The sequence below is a fragment of the Somniosus microcephalus genome, chromosome 8, assembly GCF_052327205.1.
Source record: "Somniosus microcephalus isolate GS21.2 chromosome 8, FLI_Smic_1.0, whole genome shotgun sequence".
NCBI lineage: Eukaryota > Metazoa > Chordata > Chondrichthyes > Squaliformes > Somniosidae > Somniosus > Somniosus microcephalus.
The window spans coordinates 132,212,865-132,239,377 of record NC_140994.1 but is presented as its reverse complement, the minus strand read 5'-3'; the positions used below and the strand labels follow the sequence as shown (position 1 = coordinate 132,239,377).

Sequence of the window (26,513 nt, the reverse complement as noted above, 5' to 3'; positions counted from 1 at the left end):
AGAGTCACCAGGAACACTGGCTGCGTGTTCCCATAATTGGCCCAGGGTCACCAGGAACACTGGCTGTGTGTCCCCATCATTGGCCAGAGTCACCAGGAACACTGGCTGTGTGTTCCCATCATTGGCCCAGGGTCACCAGGAACACTGGCTGTGTGTTCCCATCATTGGCCAGAGTCACCAGGAACACTGGCTGTGTGTTCCCATCATTGGCCAGCGTCACCAGGAACACTGGCTGTGTGTTCCCATCATTGGCCAGGGTCACCAGGAACAATGGCTGTGTGTTCCCATCATTGGCCAGAGTCACCAGGAACACTGGCTGTGTGTTCCCATCATTGGTCAGAGTCACCAGGAACACTTGCTGTGTGTTCCCATCATTGATCCAGGGTCACCAGGAACACTGGCTGTGTGTTCCTACCATTGATCCAGGGTCACCAGGAACACTGGCTGTGTGTTCCCATCATTGGCCAGGGTCACCAGGAACATTGGCTGTGTGTTCCCATCATTGATCCAGGGTCACCAGGAACACTTGCTGTGTGTTCCCATCATTGATCCAGGGTCACCAGGAACACTGGCTGTGTGTTCCCATCATTGGCCCAGGTCACCAGGAACACGGGCTGTGCGTTCCCATCATTGGTCAGAGTCACCAGGAACACTGGCTGTGTGTTCCCATCATTGATCCAGGGTCACCAGGAACACTGGCTGTGTGTTCCTATCATTGATCCAGGATCACCAGGAACACTGGCTGTGTGTTCCCATCATTGGCCCAGGGTCACCACAAACACTGGCTGTGTGTTCCCATCATTGGCCCAGGGTCACCAGGAACACTGGCTGTGTGTTCCCATCATTGGTCAGAGTCACCAGGAACACTTGCTGTGTGTTCCCATCATTGATCCAGGGTCACCAGGAACACTGGCTGTGTGTTCCTATCATTGATCCAGGATCACCAGGAACACTGGCTGTGTGTTCCCATCATTGGCCCAGGGTCACCATAAACACTGGCTGTGTGTTCCCATCATTGGCCCAGGGTCACCAGGAACACTGGCTGTGTGTTCCCATCATTGGCCAGAGTCACCAGGAACACTGGCTGTGTGTTCCCATCATTGGCCAGCGTCACCAGGAACACTGGCTGTGTGTTCCCATCATTGGCCAGGGTCACCAGGAACAATGGCTGTGTGTTCCCATCATTGGCCAGAGTCACCAGGAACACTGGCTGTGTGTTCCCATCATTGGCCAGGTTCACCAGGAACACTGGCAGTGTATTCCCATCATTGGCCAGGGTCACCAGGAACACTGGCTGTGTGTTCCCATCATTGGCCCAGAGTCACCAGGAACACTGGCTGTGTGTTCCCATCATTGGTCAGAGTCACCAGGAACACTTGCTGTGCGTTCCCATCATTGGCCCAGGGTCACCAGGAACACTGGCTGTGTGTTCCCATCATTGGCCAGGGTCACCAGGAACACTGGCTGTGTGTTCCCATCATTGGCCCAGAGTCACCAGGAACACTGGCTGTGTGTTCCCATCATTGGTCAGAGTCACCAGGAACACTTGCTGTGCGTTCCCATCATTGATCCAGGGTCACCAAGAACACTGGCTGTGTGTTCCCATCATTGATCCAGGGTCACCAGGAACACTGCCTGTGTGTTCCCATCATTGGTCCAGAGAAACCAGGAACTCTGGCTGTGTGTTCCCATCATTGACTGAAATGAGGGGGAATTTCTTCACCCAGAGAGTGGTGAACCTCTGGAATTCTCTGCCACAGAGGGCAGTGGAGGCCAGTTCATTAAATATATTCAAGAAAGAGTTGGATATATTTCTTGAGGCTAAAGGGATCAAGGGATATGGGGAAAAGGCAGGGACAGGGTACTGAATTTGGATGATCAGCCATGATCACATTGAATGGAGGAGCAGGCTCGAGGGGCTGAATGACCTACTCCTGCTCCTATCTTCCATGTTTCTATTTCACCAGGAACACTGGCTGTGTGTTCCCATCATTGGCCCAGAGTCACCAGGAACACTGGCTGTGTGTTCCCATCATTGGCCCAGTGTCACCAGGAACACTGGCCGTGTGTTCCCATCATTGGCCCAGGATCACCAGGAACACTGTCTGTGTGTTCCCATCATTGGCCCAGTGTCACCAGGAACACTGGCTGTGTGTTCCCATCATTGGCCCAGAGTCACCAGGAACACTGGCTGTGTGTTCCCATCATTGGCCAGAGTCACCAGGAACACTGGCTGTGTGTTCCCATCATTGGCCCAGGGTCACCAGGAACACTGGCTGTGTGTTCCCATCATTGGCCCAGGATCACCAGGAACACTGTCTGTGTGTCCCCATCATTGGCCCAGAGTCACCAGGAACACTGGCTGCGTGTTTCCATCATTGGGCCAGAGTCACCAGGAACACTGGCTGTGTGTTCCCATCATTGATCCAGGGTCACCAGGAACACTGGCTGTGTGTTCCCATCATTGGCCCAGGGTCACCAGGAACACTGGCTGTGTGTTCCCATCATTGGCCAGATTCACCAGGAACACTGGCTGTTTGTTCCCATCATTGGCCAGAGTCACCAGGAACACTGGCTGTGTGTTCCCATCATTGGTCAGAGTCACCAGGAACACTGGCTGTGTGTTCCCATCATTGATCCAGGGTCACCAGGAACACTGGCTGTGTGTTCCCATCATTGGCCCAGGGTCACCAGGAACACTGACTGTGTGTTCCCATCATTGGCCAGAGTCACCAGGAACACTGGCTGTGTGTTCCCATCATTGGCCCAGAGTCACCAGGAACACTGGCTGTTTGTTCCCATCATTGATCCAGGGTCACCAGGAACACTGGCTGTGTGTTCCCATCATTGGCCCAGAGTCACCAGGAACACTGGCTGTGTGTTCCCATCATTGACCCAGGGTCACCAGGAACACTGGCTGTGTGTTCCCATCATTGGCCCAGAGTCTCTAGGAACACTGGCTGTGTGTTCCCATCATTGGCCAGAGTCACCAGGAACACTGGCTGTGTGTTCCCATCATTGGCCAGAGTCACCAGGAACACTGGCTGTGTGTTCCCATCATTGACCCAGGGTCACCAGGAACACTGGCTGTGTGTTCCCATCATTGGCCAGAGTCACCAGGAACACTGGCTGTGTGTTCCCATCATTGACCCAGAGTCACCAGGAACACTGGCTGCGTGTTCCCATCATTGACCCAGGGTCACCAGGAACACTGGCTGTGTCTTCCCATCATTGGCCAGATTCACCAGGAACACTGGCTGTGTGTTCCCATCATTGGCCCAGAGTCACCAGGAACACTAGCTGCGTGTTTCCATCATTGGGCCAGAGTCACCAGGAACACTGGCTGTGTGTTCCCATCATTGATCCAGGGTCACCAGGAACACTGGCTGTGTGTTCCCATCATTGGCCCAGGGTCACCAGGAACACTGGCTGTGTGTTCCCATCATTGGTCAGAGTCACCAGGAACACTGGCTGTGTGTTCCCATCATTGATCCAGGGTCACCAGGAACACTGGCTGTGGGTTCCCATCATTGGCCAGAGTCACCAGGAACACTGGCTGTGTGTTCCCATCATTGGCCCAGAGTCACCAGGAACACTGGCTGTTTGTTCCCATCATTGATCCAGGGTCACCAGGAACACTGGCTGTGTGTTCCCATCATTGGCCCAGAGTCACCAGGAACACTGGCTGTGTGTTCCCATCATTGACCCAGGTTCACCAGGAACATTGGCTGTGTGTTCCCATCATTGGCCAGAGTCACCAGGAACACTGGCTGTGTGTTCCCATCATTGGCCCAGAGTCTCTAGGAACACTGGCTGTGTGTTCCCATCATTGGCCAGAGTCACCAGGAACACTGGCTGTGTGTTCCCATCATTGACCCAGGGTCACCTGGAACACTGGCTGTGTGTTCCCATCATTGGCCAGATTCACCAGGAAAACTTGCTGTGTGTTCCCATCATTGATCCAGGGTCACCAGGAACACTGGCTGTGTGTTCCTACCATTGATCCAGGGTCACCAGGAACACTGGCTGTGTGTTCCCATCATTGGCCAGGGTCACCAGGAACATTGGCTGTGTGTTCCCATCATTGGCCCAGAGTCACCAGGAACACTGGCTGTGTGTTCCCATCATTGGTCAGAGTCACCAGGAACACTTGCTGTGTGTTCCCATCATTGATCCAGGGTCACCAGGAACACTGGCTGTGTGTTCCCATCATTGGCCCAGGTCACCAGGAACACGGGCTGTGCGTTCCCATCATTGGTCAGAGTCACCAGGAACACTGGCTGTGTGTTCCCATCATTGATCCAGGGTCACCAGGAACACTGGCTGTGTGTTCCTATCATTGATCCAGGATCACCAGGAACACTGGCTGTGTGTTCCCATCATTGGCCCAGGATCACCAGGAACACTGGCTGTGTGTTCCCATCATTGGTCAGAGTCACCAGGAACACTTGCTGTGTGTTCCCATCATTGATCCAGGGTCACCAGGAACACTGGCTGTGTGTTCCCATCATTGGCCCAGGGTCACCAGGAACACTGGCTGTTTGTTCCCATCATTGGCCCAGGGTCACCAGGAACACTGGCTGTGTGTTCCCATCATTGGCCAGAGTCACCAGGAACACTGGCTGTGTGTTCCCATCATTGGCCAGCGTCACCAGGAACACTGGCTGTGTGTTCCCATCATTGGCCAGGGTCACCAGGAACAATGGCTGTGTGTTCCCATCATTGGCCAGAGTCACCAGGAACACTGGCTGTGTGTTCCCATCATTGGCCAGGTTCACCAGGAACACTGGCAGTGTATTCCCATCATTGGCCAGGGTCACCAGGAACACTGGCTGTGTGTTCCCATCATTGGCCCAGAGTCACCAGGAACACTGGCTGTGTGTTCCCATCATTGGTCAGAGTCACCAGGAACACTTGCTGTGCGTTCCCATCATTGGCCCAGGGTCACCAGGAACACTGGCTGTGTGTTCCCATCATTGGCCAGGGTCACCAGGAACACTGGCTGTGTGTTCCCATCATTGGCCCAGAGTCACCAGGAACACTGGCTGTGTGTTCCCATCATTGGTCAGAGTCACCAGGAACACTTGCTGTGCGTTCCCATCATTGATCCAGGGTCACCAAGAACACTGGCTGTGTGTTCCCATCATTGATCCAGGGTCACCAGGAACACTTGCTGTGCGTTCCCATCATTGATCCAGGGTCACCAAGAACACTGGCTGTGTGTTCCCATCATTGATCCAGGGTCACCAGGAACACTGCCTGTGTGTTCCCATCATTGGTCCAGAGAAACCAGGAACTCTGGCTGTGTGTTCCCATCATTGACTGAAATGAGGGGGAATTTCTTCACCCAGAGAGTGGTGAACCTCTGGAATTCTCTGCCACAGAGGGCAGTGGAGGCCAGTTCATTAAATATATTCAAGAAAGAGTTGGATATATTTCTTGAGGCTAAAGGGATCAAGGGATATGGGGAAAAGGCAGGGACAGGGTACTGAATTTGGATGATCAGCCATGATCACATTGAATGGAGGAGCAGGCTCGAGGGGCTGAATGGCCTACTCCTGCTCCTATCTTCTATGTTTCTATTTCACCAGGAACACTGGCTGTGTGTTCCCATCATTGGCCCAGAGTCACCAGGAACACTGGCTGTGTGTTCCCATCATTGGCCCAGTGTCACCAGGAACACTGGCCGTGTGTTCCCATCAATGGCCCAGGATCACCAGGAACACTGTCTGTGTGTTCCCATCATTGGCCCAGTGTCACCAGGAACACTGGCTGTGTGTTCCCATCATTGGCCCAGAGTCACCAGGAACACTGGCTGTGTGTTCCCATCATTGGCCAGAGTCACCAGGAACACTGGCTGTGTGTTCCCATCATTGGCCCAGGGTCACCAGGAACACTGGCTGTGTGTTCCCATCATTGGCCCAGGATCACCAGGAACACTGTCTGTGTGTCCCCATCATTGGCCCAGAGTCACCAGGAACACTGGCTGCGTGTTTCCATCATTGGGCCAGAGTCACCAGGAACACTGGCTGTGTGTTCCCATCATTGATCCAGGGTCACCAGGAACACTGGCTGTGTGTTCCCATCATTGGCCCAGGGTCACCAGGAACACTGGCTGTGTGTTCCCATCATTGGCCAGATTCACCAGGAACACTGGCTGTTTGTTCCCATCATTGGCCAGAGTCACCAGGAACACTGGCTGTGTGTTCCCATCATTGGTCAGAGTCACCAGGAACACTGGCTGTGTGTTCCCATCATTGATCCAGGGTCACCAGGAACACTGGCTGTGTGTTCCCATCATTGGCCCAGGGTCACCAGGAACACTGACTGTGTGTTCCCATCATTGGCCAGAGTCACCAGGAACACTGGCTGTGTGTTCCCATCATTGGCCCAGAGTCACCAGGAACACTGGCTGTTTGTTCCCATCATTGATCCAGGGTCACCAGGAACACTGGCTGTGTGTTCCCATCATTGGCCCAGAGTCACCAGGAACACTGGCTGTGTGTTCCCATCATTGACCCAGGGTCACCAGGAACACTGGCTGTGTGTTCCCATCATTGGCCCAGAGTCTCTAGGAACACTGGCTGTGTGTTCCCATCATTGGCCAGAGTCACCAGGAACACTGGCTGTGTGTTCCCATCATTGGCCAGAGTCACCAGGAACACTGGCTGTGTGTTCCCATCATTGACCCAGGGTCACCAGGAACACTGGCTGTGTGTTCCCATCATTGGCCAGAGTCACCAGGAACACTGGCTGTGTGTTCCCATCATTGACCCAGAGTCACCAGGAACACTGGCTGCGTGTTCCCATCATTGACCCAGGGTCACCAGGAACACTGGCTGTGTCTTCCCATCATTGGCCAGATTCACCAGGAACACTGGCTGTGTGTTCCCATCATTGGCCCAGAGTCACCAGGAACACTAGCTGCGTGTTTCCATCATTGGGCCAGAGTCACCAGGAACACTGGCTGTGTGTTCCCATCATTGATCCAGGGTCACCAGGAACACTGGCTGTGTGTTCCCATCATTGGCCCAGGGTCACCAGGAACACTGGCTGTGTGTTCCCATCATTGGCCAGATTCACCAGGAACACTGGCTGTTTGTTCCCATCATTGGCCAGAGTCACCAGGAACACTGGCTGTGTGTTCCCATCATTGGTCAGAGTCACCAGGAACACTGGCTGTGTGTTCCCATCATTGATCCAGGGTCACCAGGAACACTGGCTGTGTGTTCCCATCATTGGCCAGAGTCACCAGGAACACTGGCTGTGTGTTCCCATCATTGGCCCAGAGTCACCAGGAACACTGGCTGTTTGTTCCCATCATTGATCCAGGGTCACCAGGAACACTGGCTGTGTGTTCCCATCATTGGCCCAGAGTCACCAGGAACACTGGCTGTGTGTTCCCATCATTGACCCAGGGTCACCAGGAACATTGGCTGTGTGTTCCCATCATTGGCCAGAGTCACCAGGAACACTGGCTGTGTGTTCCCATCATTGGCCCAGAGTCTCTAGGAACACTGGCTGTGTGTTCCCATCATTGGCCAGAGTCACCAGGAACACTGGCTGTGTGTTCCCATCATTGGCCAGAGTCACCAGGAACACTGGCTGTGTGTTCCCATCATTGGGCCAGAGTCACCAGGAACACTGGCTGTGTGTTCCCATCATTGACCCAGGGTCACCTGGAACACTGGCTGTGTGTTCCCATCATTGGCCAGATTCACCAGGAACACTGGCTGTGTGTTCCCATCATTGGCCCAGAGTCACCAGAAACACTGGCTGTGTGTTCCCATCATTGGCCCAGAGTCACCAGGAACACTAGCTGCGTGTTTCCATCATTGGGCCAGAGTCACCAGGAACACTGGCTGTGTGTTCCCATCATTGATCCAGGGTCACCAGGAACACTGGCTGTGTGTTCCCATCATTGGCCCAGGGTCATCAGGAACACTGGCTGTGTGTTCCCATCATTGGCCAGATTCACCAGGAACACTGGCTGTTTGTTCCCATCATTGGCCAGAGTCACCAGGAACACTGGCTGTGTGTTCCCATCATTGGTCAGAGTCACCAGGAACACTGGCTGTGTGTTCCCATCATTGATCCAGGGTCACCAGGAACACTGGCTGTGTGTTCCCATCATTGGCCAGAGTCACCAGGAACACTGGCTGTGTGTTCCCATCATTGGCCCAGAGTCACCAGGAACACTGGCTGTGTGTTCCCATCATTGACCCAGGGTCAGCAGGAACACTGGCTGTGTGTTCCCATCATTGGCCCAGAGTCACCAGGAACACTGGCTGTGTGTTCCCATCATTGACCCAGGGTCAGCAGGAACATTGGCTGTGTGTTCCCATCATTGGCCAGAGTCACCAGGAACACTGGCTGTGTGTTCCCATCATTGGCCCAGAGTCTCTAGGAACACTGGCTGTGTGTTCCCATCATTGGCCAGAGTCACCAGGAACACTGGCTGTGTGTTCCCATCATTGGCCAGAGTCACCAGGAACACTGGCTGTGTGTTCCCATCATTGGCCAGAGTCACCAGGAACACTGGCTGTGTGTTCCCATCATTGACCCAGGGTCACCAGGAACACTGGCTGTGTGTTCCCATCATTGGCCAGATTCACCAGGAACACTGGCTGTGTGTTCCCATCATTGGCCCAGAGTCACCAGAAACACTGGCTGTGTGTTCCCATCATTGGCCCAGGGTCACCAGGAACACTGGCTGTGTGTTCCCATCATTGGCCAGAGTCACCAGAAACACTGGCTGTGTGTTCCCATCATTGGCCCAGGGTCACCAGGAACACTGGCTGTGTGTTCCCATCATTGGCCAGATTCACCAGGAACACTGGCTGTGTGTTCCCATCATTGGCCAGAGTCACCAGAAACACTGGCTGTGTGTTCCCATCATTGGCCAGAGTCACCAGGAACACTGGCTGTGTGTTCCCATCATTGGCCAGAGTCACCAGAAACACTGGCTGTGTGTTCCCATCATTGGCCAGAGTCACCAGGAACACTGGCTGTGTGTTCCCATCATTGGCCAGAGTCACCAGGAACACTGGCTGTGTGTTCCCATCATTGGCCAGAGTCACCAAGAACACTGGCTGTGTGTTCCCATCATTGATCCAGGGTCACCAAGAACACTGGCTGTGTGTTCCCATCATTGGCCAGAGTCACCAGAAACACTGGCTGTGTGTTCCCATCATTGGCCAGAGTCACCAGGAACACTGGCTGTGTGTTCCCATCATTGGCCAGGGTCACCAGGAACACTGGCTGTGTGTTCCCACCATTGGCCCAATTCACCCCAATATTTATTTATTTTTATAGAATGAGCAATACTGCTAATTTAAAATATTTTACTTTACTTTTTCCCACAAATGTTAATTGAAAACGCCTTTTATTCAATCACTATTAAGCATTAATGAATGCAACCTGTTACTGAATTTAATGGAGCTCTGTGCCAGAACCATGATACAATACTGGCAACTGGAGAGTATTTTAGAGCATTCACCTCATTTGGGTTTATTGTGGCACACTCAGGGAGGAAGGCTCCTTTAATAATTAGCTGCTTCTGTGGGTCAATGGCTTGTCACCTGTGGAACTAAGTCATTCTGATCAGGAAAACTCTAGGATCAATCTTTGGTCCGTGCTGAGTTAGTTGATCAGAGTCAGGGCAGTAGTTGGGGAATCGCAATTACCCATGCGTCTCCTGGGTTTGGGTGGTGGAGGGAGCGGCGTCAGCTGGCAAACAGCCTTGCGAAGCCCATGTGCAGCACACTGGACAAGGACTCCTTCAGTCTCTGCCATGGCGCACCTCATGACTGAATAGAACGCTGACGCTCACTGACTAGGCTCTCATATGAAAAATGGTCACTTGAATGAGGTACCCTGGTCATACCCTAGAATAGGTGGGAACCCCGTTGAAGAGAAAAGGCACTAGAGTTTATTTTACATTCAATGATTAATGTAAATCCATACAATTCCCAAGCTTCTGAATGATTTCAGCCATTTTTTGCATACAACGATAGAAAGCTTGATTAAAATGGGATGTGAGCTATGAAATTAGTCAACTTTCATTTTAAACGCATTGATTTTTTGGATTCTAAATGGTAACAGTGCCCTGAAATATCTGGAATAAATTTGGACACCTTGGCCTCTTCAGTGCCTGAGCATAAGACCTCGACCTGTGTGTAAAACATGGGCAGGTCACCCTAAACTTGGGATTGGAAGTCCTGGCAGGTGAAACTCTTATACCCAGTCACTAAGGAGGAAAACATGGGCCTTCACTCTTCCTGACACACAATCGCATTCCTCACCTAACTATTTCCTTTGGTGATCAAGGAGTAATTATTTTTTTCTTTTCATGTGATAGGCTTTTCACACACCTCAGATATCCCTGCCTGGCAGACAAGAACTGGAAAGATTGAAGGTAATTAAATCTTGAGTCCTCTGCTGTTTGTTTGCCGTTCTGATTGATACCATCATAGATTTACATAGAATTTACAGCACAGAAACAGGCCATTCAGCCCAACGGGCCCATGCCAGTGTTTGTGCTCCACACGAGCCTCCTCTCACTCCTTTTCATCTAATCCTATCCACATAATCTTCTCATGTGTCAGCCAAGTCTCTGTGGTTAGCACCCTCACCTCTGAGTCAGTAGGTTGCGAGTTGAAGTCCCACTCCAGAGACTTGAGCAAAAAAATCTAGGCTGACACTCCAGTACAGTGCTGGGGGTGTGCTGCACTGTCGGAGGTTCCATCTTTCGGATGAGACGTGAAACTGAGGTCCCGTCTGCTCTCAGGTGGATGTAAAAGATCCCATGGCGCTATTTCATGGTCGTGAAAGGCGCTATTTCAATGCAAGTCTTTCTTTATGTGCTCACTGGTTTTCTTAAACTAGTACATCACAAGCATCATAGAATCATAGAATCATACAGCACAGAAGGAGGCCATTCAGTCCATCGTGCCCATGCCAGCTCCTTGAAAGAGCTATTAAATTAATTCCACTCCCCTGTTCTTCTCCCATAGCCCTGTATCTGACTGTCATTGACAAGCATGAGGAACTGTGATGTGATCTGCACCCTCTCAAGTTTCCAGATGAATTCAAATAGGAGCAGATAACAAGGATCAACACAAACCGATCCAGAATTAATTTGATTCTTTAAGTAACTGGGCAAGTGGGCAGCAGATGCAGTTCAATGGAGATTTCTTTTTTGTTTTGTTTATTCATTTAGAGGATATCTGCGTCGCTGGCAAGGCCAGCACGTTATCGCCCATCCCTAGTTGACCCAGAGAAGGTGGTGGTGGGCCTACTTCTTGACCACTGTAGTCCATGTGGCGGAGATGCTTCCACAGTGCTGTTAGGTAGTGAGCATAGGCCATATATGTCTAAGTTGGAATGCTGTGCAACTTGGAGGGGATCTTCATGGTGAAAAGTGTAAAATAATTATTCTGAGGAAGGATTTTCATGGGTTTCTCGATCTTTCACCGTAACTTTGGTGGAGATTTTGGAGATATGGTGCGAGGCGGCGTTCCTCCAGCGTTTCTACTGATTTCCCGCCGAATGTATGGCAGGATATCAGGAGAATCCCTGTGGAAATTCCAGATGTATGGGACCATAACAGGGAGAGTATGTTGAGTGGAACAGTAGAACAGCAGAACAGCATGTTGATCAGGAGGGAGATCTGGGGATGATCGTGGGCAAATTTAGAAGATCATCAGACGAGGGCTTGGCTGTAGTACAAAAAGAGACTAATGAAGTATTGGATTGTATTAGCAGAGGGACCACAGTGCAGATTAAAGGAGCTTGTGTTATTGCTGTGTAAGATGGTGGTTACCGAATCAAAGGAGGGTGTTACCCATGAGAGAGGACGGTAGGGACAAGTAAGATGAATCCAGGGCTCAGGAAGTCTGAGCTACGAGGAAATATTAAGGAAGTTGGCCTTGTTTTCTGAGGAAAGATGGAGTCTTCAAGGTGGCTTCATTGAAATTCACAAGATTATGAGCCAAATTGACAAAGTTGATCCAGCCAAATTGTGCACAGTGGCCACTGGTTTAGATACCAGGGCATCCTGTTAAAAAAAAAATCACAGGAATTTTAGCAGTTAGTAAGAAAGTTGGGTGGAATTTTTTCACCCAAGGAATAATAAGTTGGATAAAGATACGAGAGAGTTGTTGAAGCAGGCAGTATAAATGGGTACAAGAGACAGTTAGAGGGATTTCTGGCGAGAGAAAGGAATGAGAATGCAGATAGACAGGGCTTCTTCAAAATAGGCTTGTTGGCCCACTTTCTAAAATCTTACGTCCTTTCATGTAAGCAGTGTGTAACTGTGAGTATAACTGTGAGCTCCAGTCTGAAATAACAGAGCCACTAATATATGCTGCTTTACGTCCAATGTACATGGATAGACTTAATCATCCATTGTTCATTTATTTTGCATTGTCATTTCACCACTGATATTTTTCATCAACTGCACTTTCATATATTAGCTTCACAGCCATTTGAAAACTTCTCAAAAAGCGGAACATCCCACTATCACTATGTTGGGGCATAGTGCATCAGCCCCACGAAGAGCAATTAAAAATATATTCATTCACGGGATGTGGGCATCGCTGGCAAAACCAGCATCTATTGCCCATCCCTAATTGCCATTGAGAAGGTGGTGGCGAGCCGCATTCTTGAACCGCTGCAGTCAATGTGGTGAAGGTACCCCCACAGTGCTGTTAGGGAGGGAGTTCCAGGATTTTGACCCAGTGATGATGAAGGATCGGCAATATACTTCTAAGTCAGGATGGTGTGTGACTTGGAGGGGAATTTGGAGATGATGGTGTTCCCATGCACCTGCTGACCTTGTCCTAGGTGGTAGAGGTCGCGGGTTTGGGAGGTGTTGTCAAAGAAGCCTTGGTGAGTTGCTGCAGTGCATCTTGTAGATGGTACATGCTGCAGCCATGGTGCACCAGTGGTGGAGCAAGTGAATGTTTAAGATGGTGGATGGGGAGTTGATCAATTCAATTCAATTCAATTCAATTCAATTTTATTTGTCATATATGCAGCAGACGTGTGTACTGCACAATGAAATGTTGATTTTTACGAGTCCTCCCAACATTGGAATAAATATGGCATAACAATGATAAAAATACTAATAGAAATACTAATAGAAAGACAGTAATAATAAATAAAACAACAGTAATAAATAATAATAAATTAATCGTTCATGAGTCTTATGGCCTGGGGGTAGAAGCTGTTTCGAAACCTGTTGGTACAAGATCGTATGCTTCGGTATCTCTTACTGGACGGGAGCAGGGTGAAGAGGTTGTGGCTGGGGTGACTCGCGTCTTTAATGATTCTCAGGGCCTTCCCCCGGCACCTCTCGGGGTAGATATCCTGCACAGCAGGTAGTTTAATTCCAAGTGAGCTGCTTTGTCCTGGATGGTGTCAAGTTCTTGAGTGTTGTTGTGTATGTCCCTTTAAGGGAATAACTGGTCTCAGACTGCAGTACCGGCAGTGACCACCCCTGTATAAAAAGGCGCGAGCAGCCTTCTGTAGTTTCAGTTTCCAGAGTGTCTCCATTCAGTAAAGACTTGTTAAACCAACTCCTGCATTCCGTGTCTCCATTAACACACGGATTTAATACTGGCGACGAGTAAGAAACGAACTTACCTGCAACTCGGCAGCACCTCAGACGACGTTATTGAAGGTCGAAGCCAGAAGAAAGAAAAAAAAATATAATCCAAAGAAACTTGAGAAACGGGCGTCGACCGTGGGCAACCGCCCTCCAAATCATCGGATTGAAAACTTGCAGGAGAGACTGTCAAGAGCCAGGCTTGGTTCCCCAGTCTGTGGTTTCCCAGCTAATCGGGCTGGTGGCAGGTAGTGCACTGATCCTTCCTGGGCTGCGGTGGGCTAGAGCTCGATCGGGTGGCTCTGCAACGGGGCCAGGCAGCGAGTTGGTAAGCAAAGAGCGAGAGAGAGGGTGGAGCACACAGGGCGCGGCCGGTGCTTCGCAGCCGGGCAGCGTTCGGACCTAAGAAGAGGGAGGGAAGTGTCCCAGAGGGTCCACTCCACGACGGGAATGGTTAAAAATAAAAATACCGCGGAGAGCGGCGTTGACAGCAGTGGCAGCGGCGGGAAAGCGCGGGAGGCGCCATCTTAACTCGGCGGGGAAGAAGGAAAAGTGCGAGAGGCGCCATTTTGATCCATCAGGGACGAAGGCAAAGCGCGGGAGGCGCCATCTTAGATTTTCAAGATGCCATAGACTGGCAATATCACTGCCTTCGATAATGCAATCGAAGACTGGGCCACGTATGTGGAAAGAGTCAAGGTATATTGCGAGGCAAATGAAATAGCCGAGGAGAAAAAGGCATCGGTATTGCTAAATTTAATGGGCGCAAGAACGTACGGCCTATTGCGGGACCTGATTACTCCAGCCAAACCGAAGGCGAAGAGTTTTAACAAAATTGTTGCTATCCTACAGGAACACTTAAATCCTACACCGCTGCTGATAACAGAAAGATTTAAATTCCACAGGAGAAATCAGCATAAAAATGAGAGCAATGCTGATTACCTTACGAAACTACGCAAGCTATCAAAGCACTGCCAGTTCGGAGCAGGACTGGCAGATACCTTACGGGACAAATTTGTCTGTGGACTCCTGAGTGAAGGAACCCAGAAGAGGTTATTCTCAGAGAAAGAGCTGACGCTAGATAAGGCTTTCAGCGTGGCAGTATCGTACGAAGCAGCAGCAAGGGGAGCTGTGGAAATACAACAAAAGCCACAGGAATACGGCACCCATGAAATGACATGGGGATTTGCACAATGTTATCGCTGCGGCAGAACAAACCATGACCAGAAGGACTGCTGGTCCAAGGACAAAATATGCAGGCAATGCGGAAAGATGGGACACATTGCACGAGTTTGCAGGTCTGAGAAGAAGACCAACAACAACAAAAAGGCTACTAAGGAACCGTACAAGAAAGTACAAAAGATGATGGACAGTAGTTCCGAAGACCAGATGAGCGATAGTGAATCCGGGAACAAGAGACTAAGCTGTCTCAAACTTCACAACGTAATCGCAAAAGAGGATCACCGAACCATTTGGGTCACCCTCACGATAGCAGGGTCCCAAGTCAAAATGGAATTGGATACAGGATCAGCTCTAACCATCATGAATCGACGAGACTACGAGCGGCTATTCTCACACATACCCTTGAGAGAGACATCCATTGTCTTGAGGACGTATATGGGGCAAAAAGTATACCCCAGAGGAAAAATAAGGGTGCCTGTCGAATACAACGGCAAGAAAATATGGAAATTGTATCTCTACATTCTGCAAGATGGTGGACCACCGTTATTGGGACGTGAATGGATCAGGAAGATAAGTTTAGACTGGCACTCCATTCAGGCACTGACGGTGGCTGGTAAAAAGGATGACGACGTCACTCCTGGACGATTGTCAACAATCTTAGCTGACGCCAAAGAGGTATTTCAACAAGAACTGGGCACTCTTAAAGGTGTAACCGCCTCGATAAAAATAGAAGAGAATGCAATTCCCAAGCTTTTCAAAGCAAGACCGGTACCATATGCAATTCGCCCAGCTGTCGAGGCAGAGCTGGAGAATCTGGAGAATGCAGGCATATTGTCTAAGGTAGACTGGAGTGAGTGGGCGACACCCATCGTTCCTGTCATGAAGAAAACGTTAAACAATAAGTCTGAGGAGCCAAGGAAGCTTCGCATCTGTGGGGACTTCAAGGTGACGGTGAACCCAGTCCTTCACACAGTACAATATCCTCCTCCAAGGATAGAAGACATCTTCGCCTCACTATCTGGAGGGAAGCGTTTTACAAAAATTGACCTAGCACAAGCATATTTACAGATGGAGGTTGAAGAATCCTCTAGGAAGTATCTCACGATAAACACTCACAAAGGTCTTTACCAGTATCATCGATTGGTATTCGGAGTAGCATCGGCTCCGGCGATATGGCAAAGAGCAATGGAACAAGTCCTGCAAGGGATTCTGGGGACTCAGTGTTACTTGGACGACATCCTAGTGACAGGTGAAGATGACAGTGAACACCTTAACAAGCTAGAACAGGTGCTCACTAGACTACGTGAACATGGGCTATGAGCCAACCGCCCCAAGTGCGAGTTTTTTAAGAAACAGATATCGTATTGTGGCCACATGATTGATGAAGAGGGGTTACATAAGTCCCCTGACAAAATTGAAGCGGTTGTTAAGGCCCCAGCGCCTGAAAATGTGTCACAACTGAGGTCATTCCTCGGATTGGTGAATTACTACCATAAGTTTTTACCGAATTTGTCCACAATTCTGCACCCACTGAACGCCCTACTACGAACGGGAGTAGCATGGAAATGGAGCAATGACTGTAAGCGGGCCTTTCAGAAGAGTAAGGACTTAATCAATTCAAGAGAAGTATTGGCTCACTACAACTCATCACTACTGATAAGACTGGCGTGTGATGCGTCTCCCTACGGCATTGGGGTGGTAATGTCACATAAATTCCTTGATGGTTTAGAGAGGCCGATAGCTTTTGCGTCACGCTCGTTAACTTCAGCCGAGTGTAACTACGCCCAGATTGACAGAGAGGCCCTCAGCCTAGTGTGGGGGGTGAAGAAGTTCAATCACTACCTGCACAGTCAAAAATTTACTCTAATAACTGATCTTCAACCTCTTGTCTCCATTTTCAACCCTCAGAAGGGCGTACCGATAATGACAGCACAACGGCTACAGAGGTGGTCCCTTTTCCTAGGGGCAAACCAATATGACATCAAGTACAAAGGAACTAAACAGCATGGGAATGCTGATGGATTGTCACGCCTACCGTTGCCGATGGTGGAAGAGGAACTTGCATTGGATCCAATGGAGATATTCCACTCGACCATAGTCGAATGTCTCCCTGTGACGAATGCAAACATAGAAAAGGAAACACGAAATGACCCGACACTATCCCGGGTCTATGATTTAACGGTGAAGGGATGGCCAGCACATGGCGAACCACTGCTGCCAGCATTCTCGCCGAGAAGAGAACAGCTGTCAGTGTGCAGAGGAACCTTGATGTGTGGATCCAGAGTAGTAATTCCACCCAAATTGAAGGATAGAGTGCTCAATGAGCTTCATGAGGGTCATCTGGGAGGGGTAAAAATGAAGAACTTAGCTAGAGCGTTTGTGTGGTGGCCGGGAATCGATAGAGAAATCGAAGAGATGACCAAGAGCTGTACAGGATGCCAGAAGGTCCAAAACGCCCCACCACAAGCCCCTCCAGATCCATGGGAGTGGCCCTCATCTCCATGGCAAAGGGTGCACATTGATTTTGCTGGTCCCTTCATGGACTCGATGTTTTTAATTGTGATGGATGCACATTCAAAGTGGCCAGAGGTAATAAAAATGTCCTCAACCACCACAGAAAAAACTATCACAGTCTTACGAACCATATTCGCCAGGAATGGGCTGCCTGAACAGATTTGCTCTGACAATGGACCACAGTTTGTGTCTGAAGAGTTCCGGAGTTTCTTAAAGAACAATGGTGTTAAGCATTACACATCTGCCCCATATCATCCAGCCACTAATGGATTGGCCGAGAGGTTTGTTCAAACATTCAAGAAGGCTATCAAGGCAATGTGTAATGAAGATATACCCCTACAACACAAGGTGGACAACTTCTTGTTTGCCTACCGGAATGCGACACATGCGGTTACCAACCAAACTCCTGCCATGATGTTCTTCAATCGAAGACTACGATGCCGCTTGGATTTGGTTAAGCCGAACATCAGAAGAGATGTGGAGAACAGGCAGTTTCAGAATATGAATGAAAGGCCGACCAGGAGTTTTAAGATAGGTCAACCAGTTTTGGCCCGGGACTACCACACAGAGAAATGGCAGCCAGGAACGATCTGTACACGGCAAGGACCTCTCATGTATTCCGTGGACGTTGGAGAGAGCATTGTAAGACGCCATGCTGACCAGATTCTAGAGTCACTGGAAAACGTCAACTCCACACTACGATCTGATACACCTGGCGATGAAACCGACGTACCAATTGCATCTACCGCAGAATCGGTGATATTGGAAGCAGATGAACCAAACAACGACATTGATCCCGACTCAACTTTACCAGAAGAACCTGATACCCCCAAGAGGCGTTATCCAGACAGAATCAGGAAGCCTCCTCAAAGACTGAACTTATAATTGCTTAACCTCAACCAATGTATCTAGCAACCGTAATTGTAATTGTAACCCCTTCACGGTTCTCTAGATATATGTGAGATATGGTCTCTGTTGTAGACAGTACTCTATAGTCAAGTAAGGAGATCACTACTACAATGGCTTAATTCTAATTATCTTACTTTATAGTTTTAACGTCAGACAGTATAAGAAGATTACGGGTCAATGACCTAAATTAGACATTTGCATACATTGGAATGAATCTAGACATAATAAACATACATTCTCCATTTATATGGATTCAAAGGAGAATCTGTTCCTGTGTCCAAATTCGAGTGCAGTCTTTCATTGGCACGCTTAAGTTGGAGCTCATGGTATGTATAATGTCTGCAAGATTTACGACTCCGAACCCCTTCGTTGAATTCTCTTCACGATCACTGAATCCCACTTTGAGTTCTGGATGCAGAGCTACCAATACGAAGGGCGGCGGCCAAGTTTGGAAGCCCGGGACGGGATGCAGCAGCCATTTGCCTCCTGAGCCCTCTTTTAAGAGCTCCTGCCCTCTTTTCTTCCAGTCGCTCCCGTTTCCCGCTTGAAAAAACCCGACTCCACCCCTTCCTCCTGGGGTTTCTGCCTGGAGACTGCGCAGCCTCACTGTCTGCAACAGTTGTTACTGGTGCAGAATTATGGAAAGTATGCTCTTAGTCACATTGTGTTCTTAAAAGTTCTTGCCATACCTTCACATGGGCAACTTTAACCCAGGGATTTATAAGAATGATAATACAGTGTCTAAGTTAAAGATTGATAACCATACTTAGCATACATAACATTTACAGTGGGTGTTACACTCCCCCCCTACCAAATATAGGCATGTCCCCATGACTAATGAACTTTACACATAAGTGGTTGCATGCTTCCCAACCATGTATAAAGGGAGGTAGCATATCAAACCGTAGGGGCTATCATTACACTTGGCACTCCTAGTGTACTGTATGTCAATCTTTCAGGAACCTTCTTAACTCGCTGTGAGCTCCTTATTTCGGATACCCGGTCTTCAGTTCCTTCAACTACGTTGGAGGCGTTGGTTCCTTTGTTATCATGCCTTTCAGCCTCTTTTATCTCCTTCTCGGAAGCATCTGGTTCTTCCCAGACCATGTCCAAGTCTGAGCTAAATGGTTCAGACAATTCATCCAGAGTCTGTCTTATGCGTCTTTCTGGGAGGTCGTACCATAGATCCCATTCTTCATCTTCCGACTCATCAGGTTCCTCATGATCCACACACTGTGTCATGGGTTTTCTGTCTTCTGGAACAAAGTTTTCCTGGATTCTCGTTTTTTCCCTTCTTCTTCTCTGCAGGGTTCTCCTACTAGGTGTTGGCTCATTATCCGCTGGCGGATCCAGACGCACTTGCTGTCCCAATGGCAGGATATGATTCCGGTGCAGTATTTTTATGGGTCCATTCCCACCTGCAGGTTTTAGCCGAAACACAGGTAGTTGTGACATTTGACTTTCAACAATGTAAGGTGTAGAAGCCCAGCGGTCTGCTAACTTATGTTTCCCTTGAAGTCCTAGGTTCCGTATGAGAACTCGGTCACGAGGCATGAGTTGGGAAAACCGGATCTTCTGGTCATACCTCTGCTTATTTCCTTTATTCTGTTTGGCAGAAACAGACTCAACAAGTTCATAAGCAGCTTGCAATTCCTTTCTCATGTCAGATCCATACTTGAGGTAAGTTCTCTGTGATGTGCCATCACTGGATACTCCGAAACACAAATCCACCGGCATCCTCGCTTCACGTCCAAACATGAGGTAGTACGGTGAAAAACCAGTAGCGTCATTTCGGGTACAATTATAAGAATGAACAAGATGTCCAATGTGCCGACTCCACTTGTTCTTTCGCTTTGAATCCAGCGTTCCAAGCATGTCTAACAAAGTACGGTTAAACCGCTCAGGTTGAGGATCTCCCTGAGGATGGTATGGAGTTGTTCTTGACTTCTCAATCCCGAGCATGGACAACAACTCATGTATAAGTTTACTTTCAAAGTCTCTACCTTGATCACTGTGTATTCGCTTTGGCAGTCCATAGTGGATGAAGTATTTCTCCCACAACACTTTGGCAACGGTGGATGCTTTCTGATCCTTTGTGGGAAAAGCTTGGGCGTAGCGAGTATAATGATCTGTAATGACTAAGACATTTGCGGTATTGCTGGAATCGGGTTCGATGGACAGAAAATCCATACAGACAAGGTCTAGAGGTCCATCACTTTGCATGTGAAACAGAGGAGCAACTCTTTTAGGTAAAGTCTTTCTCTGGACACAGCGTGCACAGGACTTGCAGAACTCCTCAACCGCAGACTTCATACGCGGCCAATAGAATCTGTCCTTGACCAACCCATAGGTCTTATCTACTCCCAGATGACCTGCGTCATCATGCAAAGACTTCATCACTATTTCCCTGTACTTTTCAGGCAGGACCAACTGTGAATGACATGGTTTAGTGGGTGGGTGAGTGATTCTACACAACACTCCCTCTTTAATTTCCAAGTGGTCCCATTCTCTTAGGAGCAGACGACAGTCAGGATGTTTTGATTTGTCTATCTGTGTAATATCACCCAGACGGAGAGCTGAAAACACCTCATGAATACAGGGATCCTCCTGTTGTGCTTTGGATATTTCAGATGAACACAACATGGGTAAGTTTTGTACATCCAAACTGGAAAGGTTGCAAAATACCTGGGGAACAGCATGCATTGACGCTCCCAAGTGGTCAATCTCTCAGGCATGAAATGAATTCTTTGGTCCAGATACCACAGACATCTGACAATTACTTTCACATCTGCTGAAGCAACATCTTTCCACTCTGGTTTCTGGTAGTGTGGGCGACGAGACAGAGCATCTGCGTCAATGTTCTTGTACCTGAGACTAAAGTCATAAGCAGATAGTGCAGCAAGCCAGCGGTGGCCGGTGGCATCAAGTTTTGCCGAAGTCAACACATAGGTTAATGGATTATTGTCTGTCCTCACTTCAAACTTCGCTCCATACAGATAATCCTGCAGCTTATCCACCACCCCCCACTTCAACGCCAAGAATTCTAGCTTATGAGCTGGGTAGTTACGCTCTGATGGCGTAAGGCTGCGACTGATGAATGCTCCAGGTCTCAGTCCTGCTCCTTGGTCCTGATACAACACACCACCCAACCCTTCTTGACTGGCATCCACGTGTAGCACATATGGCAGCTGTGGGTTTGCAAAAGCCAACACGGGGGCTTGAGTAAGACTTTGCTTTAAGGTGTGGAAGGCCTCTTCGCATTTCTCATCCCATCTAACACCAAAAGGCTCAGAGGGTTTGAAGTAGTCCTTTTTCTCTTTACCTTTAGCCTTTTTCTTCCTCTCGGCTGGTGGGAGGTAACCAGCCAGCAGCTGATTCAGAGGATGGGCCACTTTGGAGTAATCCTGCACAAAGCACCTGTAATATCCGCAGAACCCAAGAAATGACCGCAAGGCAGTCACTGTGTTCGGTTTGGGCCATGTGGTAACAGCTTCGATCTTGGATGGATCTGTGGCTACTCCATCCTGTGATACAATATGCCCCACATAGGACACGGATGTTTGGCAAAACTGACACTTGTCCAATGATAGCTTGAGACCTTCATCCTCCAGGCGACCAAGCACTTTCAGCAACCGAGCTTCGTGTTCTTCAAGGGTTGCCCCAAACACAATGATATCGTCCAAGTACACCAATACTTCGAGCAAGTTCATGTCCCCAACTGTTTGTTCCATTATTCTTTGAAAAGTTGCTGGAGCGCCTGAAACTCCCTGTGGCATCCTTTCAAATTGGTAGAACCCAACTGGACATATAAAGGCTGTCTTTTCTTTGTCCGATTCACTCATCGGTATTTGGTAGTATCCACTTCTGAGATCCAACACACTGAACCACTTGCTTCCATTAAGACAAGCCAGTGCATCCTCAATTCTTGGAACGGTGTATTGGTCGGGAATAGCACGTCTGTTAAGCGTCCTAAAGTCCACACACATCCGAATCTTTCCGTTCTTTTTCCTCACCACCACTATAGGAGATGCATAAGGACTCCTGGACTCGGTAATGATCTCAGCTTCTTTTAACTGCGACAGGTGCTGTCTCACTGCTTCGATGTCAGCTGGTGCCAGCCGTCGAGACCTCTCCCGAAAGGGTTTATCCTCAGTAATTCTGATAGAATGGCGAGTACTCTTACTACAACCAACATCAAACTCATGAGTAGAGAAAACTCCTCTCCGCTCCATCATCTTCCTGACTAATCGGTCCTTCCATTCTTTAGGAACGAATGAATCTCCAAAGTTGAAGGAGGAGGGTGTCAGATCTCCGGTTGAGTTAACTTTGGACTCTTCCTTCACATGTGACGACAGTACATTTACAGGAAACAGATGCGCAATCGGCATTCCTTTCCTCAATGTGATTCCTTTGCCTGACATATTCCTCACGGTCACTGTAACTCTCCTTGACATCACAGCTGTCGGGGTCTGCAACTCTGGTCTCACCAGAAGCTCATTTGGAAACCGTGACTCTTCTGCAGGATCATCAGGTGACTCTATCAGAATGGCTTCAGTACCTGGCGTTCCAGGGAATTTTGGTATCCCAGGGATTCTAGCCACTCCTCCAGGACGCAGGGTGATAGGTTTGGCTCGAACGTACCACACAGTTCCTCTTTTGCTATCATCTACGTCGGAAGAAAGTTCAGGCAGTTTCTCAAAAGCCTTTTTGAAAACAGGGTGAATGTGTCTGGTGCTCAAGAAGTTTTCACCTCCCTGCTCTTTGCAGCTTGTCAGGAGTCGTCTCACTATGGGTGTATTACTGCCAACCAGTATGGAAACCTCACCTTTCACCATGGGGTCAGGGCAAACCAACACAAGTGCATCAATGGTCTCAGTGGTCCCTACATCAGCTTCCAAGAACTCCAACCTCAGCGACAAATAGCCATCATATGGGTAATCAGCAGGACTAAGGCCCCAGATCTGCAGAAGACTGATTGGGGTTAACGGCAAATGCGTCAGGTATCGGTCATAGAAGGATCTGTACAGTATGGTAACCTGAGAACCCGTGTCGAGGATAGCTTTAGTATAAATGCCTTCAATCTGTATTGATACAGCAGAACTCGGCCCTACTAAATCTTCAGGTATGATGTCTTTCATATCCCCTCGTCTATTATTGCACTTAGCGGAAAGTGTCTTAACTACAGGGACAGCAGGCCGTTCCGTTGCTGTGCCCCTTTGTAGTTTCCCGACTTCTTGGTAAGTTTTATGAGACGGTCGTTTACTTTTTTTAGATTTTCCTCACCTCTACATTCTCGCTTGAAATGTCCATCCTTTCCACAGTTATAACAAAAGACTCCAGGTCTATCTCCTTCATGGGGATATCCTTTAGAGGAATCATTCATTTTGCTGTTAGACTTCGCAGGGTGTTCAACCTTTTGCACCCGTGCGTCATCCCTTTCTGTGTTGTGTTTAGACCGAAAATATGCCATCTCGGCTCTCATGACATTTATTTCCTTCTTCAGCTGTTCCATCTCAGGGTTGACATCACCCTTAGGAGTAGGAACTGTAACAGGAGTCACAAGCTTGGACATCACAGCACTCTTTGCTACATTCCGGGCCTGAAGCATATCCTCCTCCTCTCTGACTTCCCTTAGCAGCTCAGTGAAGGTAGGTGGATCTCGCAACTTATGGGTCATGCGTATGCGAAGAGCAGTCATGTCTTCGAGCAATGCACCTCGCACAACCTGTTCAATGCGGAACCGATTCATTTCAGGCAACTCAATCCCTCTTTTCCGTAACATACAATGCAGCAGTTTGTCTATTCTCAGCAGATAACTGGACAGCTTCTATCCCTCACACTGGAATGTGCTTCTGAATCTGACCATCAAATCTGAAATGGTTTCCGTAGTTCCAAAGGCAGTTTCTAGAGCCTACATGTAGTCAAAGGAAGTAGCAGAGGTGTTCTGCGCCTTTAAGAATCTTACAATGTCAGCAGCAGGACCCTTAAGGCTTCCTACTATTCTCTGCCTCTTCACATTGTCACTGCACTGCCACTCCTCTAGCAGAGGCAGGGTCTGCTCAGCCCAGGCGTCGTACTCCTCTTCCCCACTGGGAGTTGGTCTCACTCCTGAGAACATACGGAGCTTATGGTATCCCTGAGCCTTGAAGGGCAGATTGGTGCATTTATCCACCAGAGAACTAATGGCACTGACCAACTGAGTGCTCATATCCAGGGCCGAAGGACCTATCAGACCTTTGACATCAGTAACAGTCTTTCCTTCTTGTCTCAAGAATGACAACAACTTGGTCTGAAACCCTTCTTCTTCCTTAGTAGTAATAGGGACAAACTGAACTGGCCAGGGACCAGCCTCTTCAGAAAGCCCAACTGCCTCAGGTAAACCATGACCTCTCAGGTTCTCTGATGTCTGGATCAACACAAACTGCTTCTTGGTAGCTGTATCCAAGCAGCGCTCAACTATCCTAACCTTTCCAAAGGCTTTGACACAATTCAGAGCCCTTAGCAAGACATCATCAGGGTCATCGTTAGCAACGCCATTCAGCACAATGGCATGGGTAGTAGCTATCTGCTTCTGTTTGCACCAAGCTTCAACCTCAATAACACCCATCTTTTATGCTCAATCAGCCAAGTAGAAACCACAAACCACTCTCTTAGCAATGAGCATTCAATACTGTTAGTTTACTGACATAAATAGACCACAATCCCAGACAAGCCCCCAAAATGTAACCCCTTCACGGTTTTCTAGATATATGTGAGATGTGGTCTCTGTTGTAGACAGTATTCTATAGTCCAGTAAGGAGATCACTACAACAATGGCTTAATTCTAATTATCTTACTTTATAGTTTTAACGTCAGACAGTATAAGAAGATTACCGGTCAATGAACTAAATTAGACATTTGCATACATTGGAATGAATCTAGACATAATAAACATACATTCTCCATTTATATGGATTCAAAGGAGAATCTGTCCCTGTGTCCAAATTCGAGTGCACTCTTTTGTTGGCGCGCTTAATTTGGAGCTCATGGTATGTATAATGTCTGCAAGACTTACGACTCCGAACCCCTTCGTTGAATTCGCTTCACGATCACTGAATCCCACTTTGAGTTCTGGATGCAGAGCTACTAATACGAAGGGCGGCGGCTGAGTTTGGAAGCCCGGGACGGGATGCGGCAGCCATTTGCCTCCTGAGCCCTCTTTTCAGAGCTCCTGCCCTCTTTTCTTCCAGTCGCTCCCGTTTCTCACTCGAAAAAACCCGACTCCACCCCTTCCTCCTGGGGTTTCTGCCTGGAGACTGCGCAGCCTTACTGTCTGCAACAGTTGATACTGGTGCAGAATTATGGAAAGTATGCTCTTAGTCACATTGTGTCCTTAAAAGTTCTTGCCGTACCTTCACATGGGCAACTTTAACCCAGGGATTTATAACAATGATAATACAGTGTCTAAGTTAAAGATTGATAACCATACTTAGCGTACATAACATTTCCAGTGGGTATTACATAATTGTAATTAGTTATCATTTGGTTGTTAAATGAATGTTATGTACTGTTTATCTAAAAGGGGAGGAATTGTTGTGTATGTCCCTTTAAGGGAATAACTGGTCTCAGACTGCAGTACCAGCAGTGACCACCCCTGTATAAAAAGGCGCTAGCCGCCTTCTGTAGTTTCAGTTTCCAGAGCGTCTCCATTCAGTAAAGACTTGTTAAACCAACTCCTGCATTCCGTGTCTCCATTAACACACGGATTTAATAAGTGTTGTTGGAGCTGCACTCATCCAGGCAAGTGGAGAGTATTCCATCATATTCCTGATGTCCCTTGTAGATGGTGGAAAGGCTTTGGGGAGTCAGGAGGTGAGACACTTACTGCAGAATACCCAGCCTCTGAACTGCACTTGTAGCCACAGTATTTATATGGCTGGTCTAGTTAAGTTTCTGTTCAATGATGATGCCCAAGATGTTGATGGTGGGGCATTCAGTGATGGTAATGCTATTGAATGTCATGGGGAGATGGTTAGACTCTCTTAGTTGGAGATGGTCATTGCCTGGCACTTGTGTGGTACACATGTTACTTGCCACTTATTAGCCCAAGCCTGGATGTTCAAGGATGTTCGCAACCTTGGTGTTGTGTTTGACCCCGAGAGGAGCTTCCGATCAAATATCTGCTCCATCACCAAGACTGCCTACTTCCACCTCCGTAACATCGCCCGACTCCGATCCTGCCTCAGCTCATCTGCTGCTGAAACCCTCATCCATGCATTTGCTACCCCTAGAGTTGACTGTTCCAATGCTCTCCTGGCCG

At 48.6% G+C, this 26,513-nt stretch overlaps 1 long non-coding RNA gene across 1 annotated transcript in view; it reads left to right on the top strand.

Annotated features, from left to right (window-relative positions):
• The window catches only part of LOC147113799 (uncharacterized), a 209,770-nt gene that overhangs the window by 150,080 nt on the left and 33,177 nt on the right, over positions 1–26,513 (top strand). Inside the window, exon 4 of the long non-coding RNA XR_015079148.1 lies at positions 10,361–10,417. This is a non-coding gene — a long non-coding RNA (uncharacterized LOC147113799). The remainder of the gene's footprint in view (positions 1–10,360; positions 10,418–26,513) is intronic.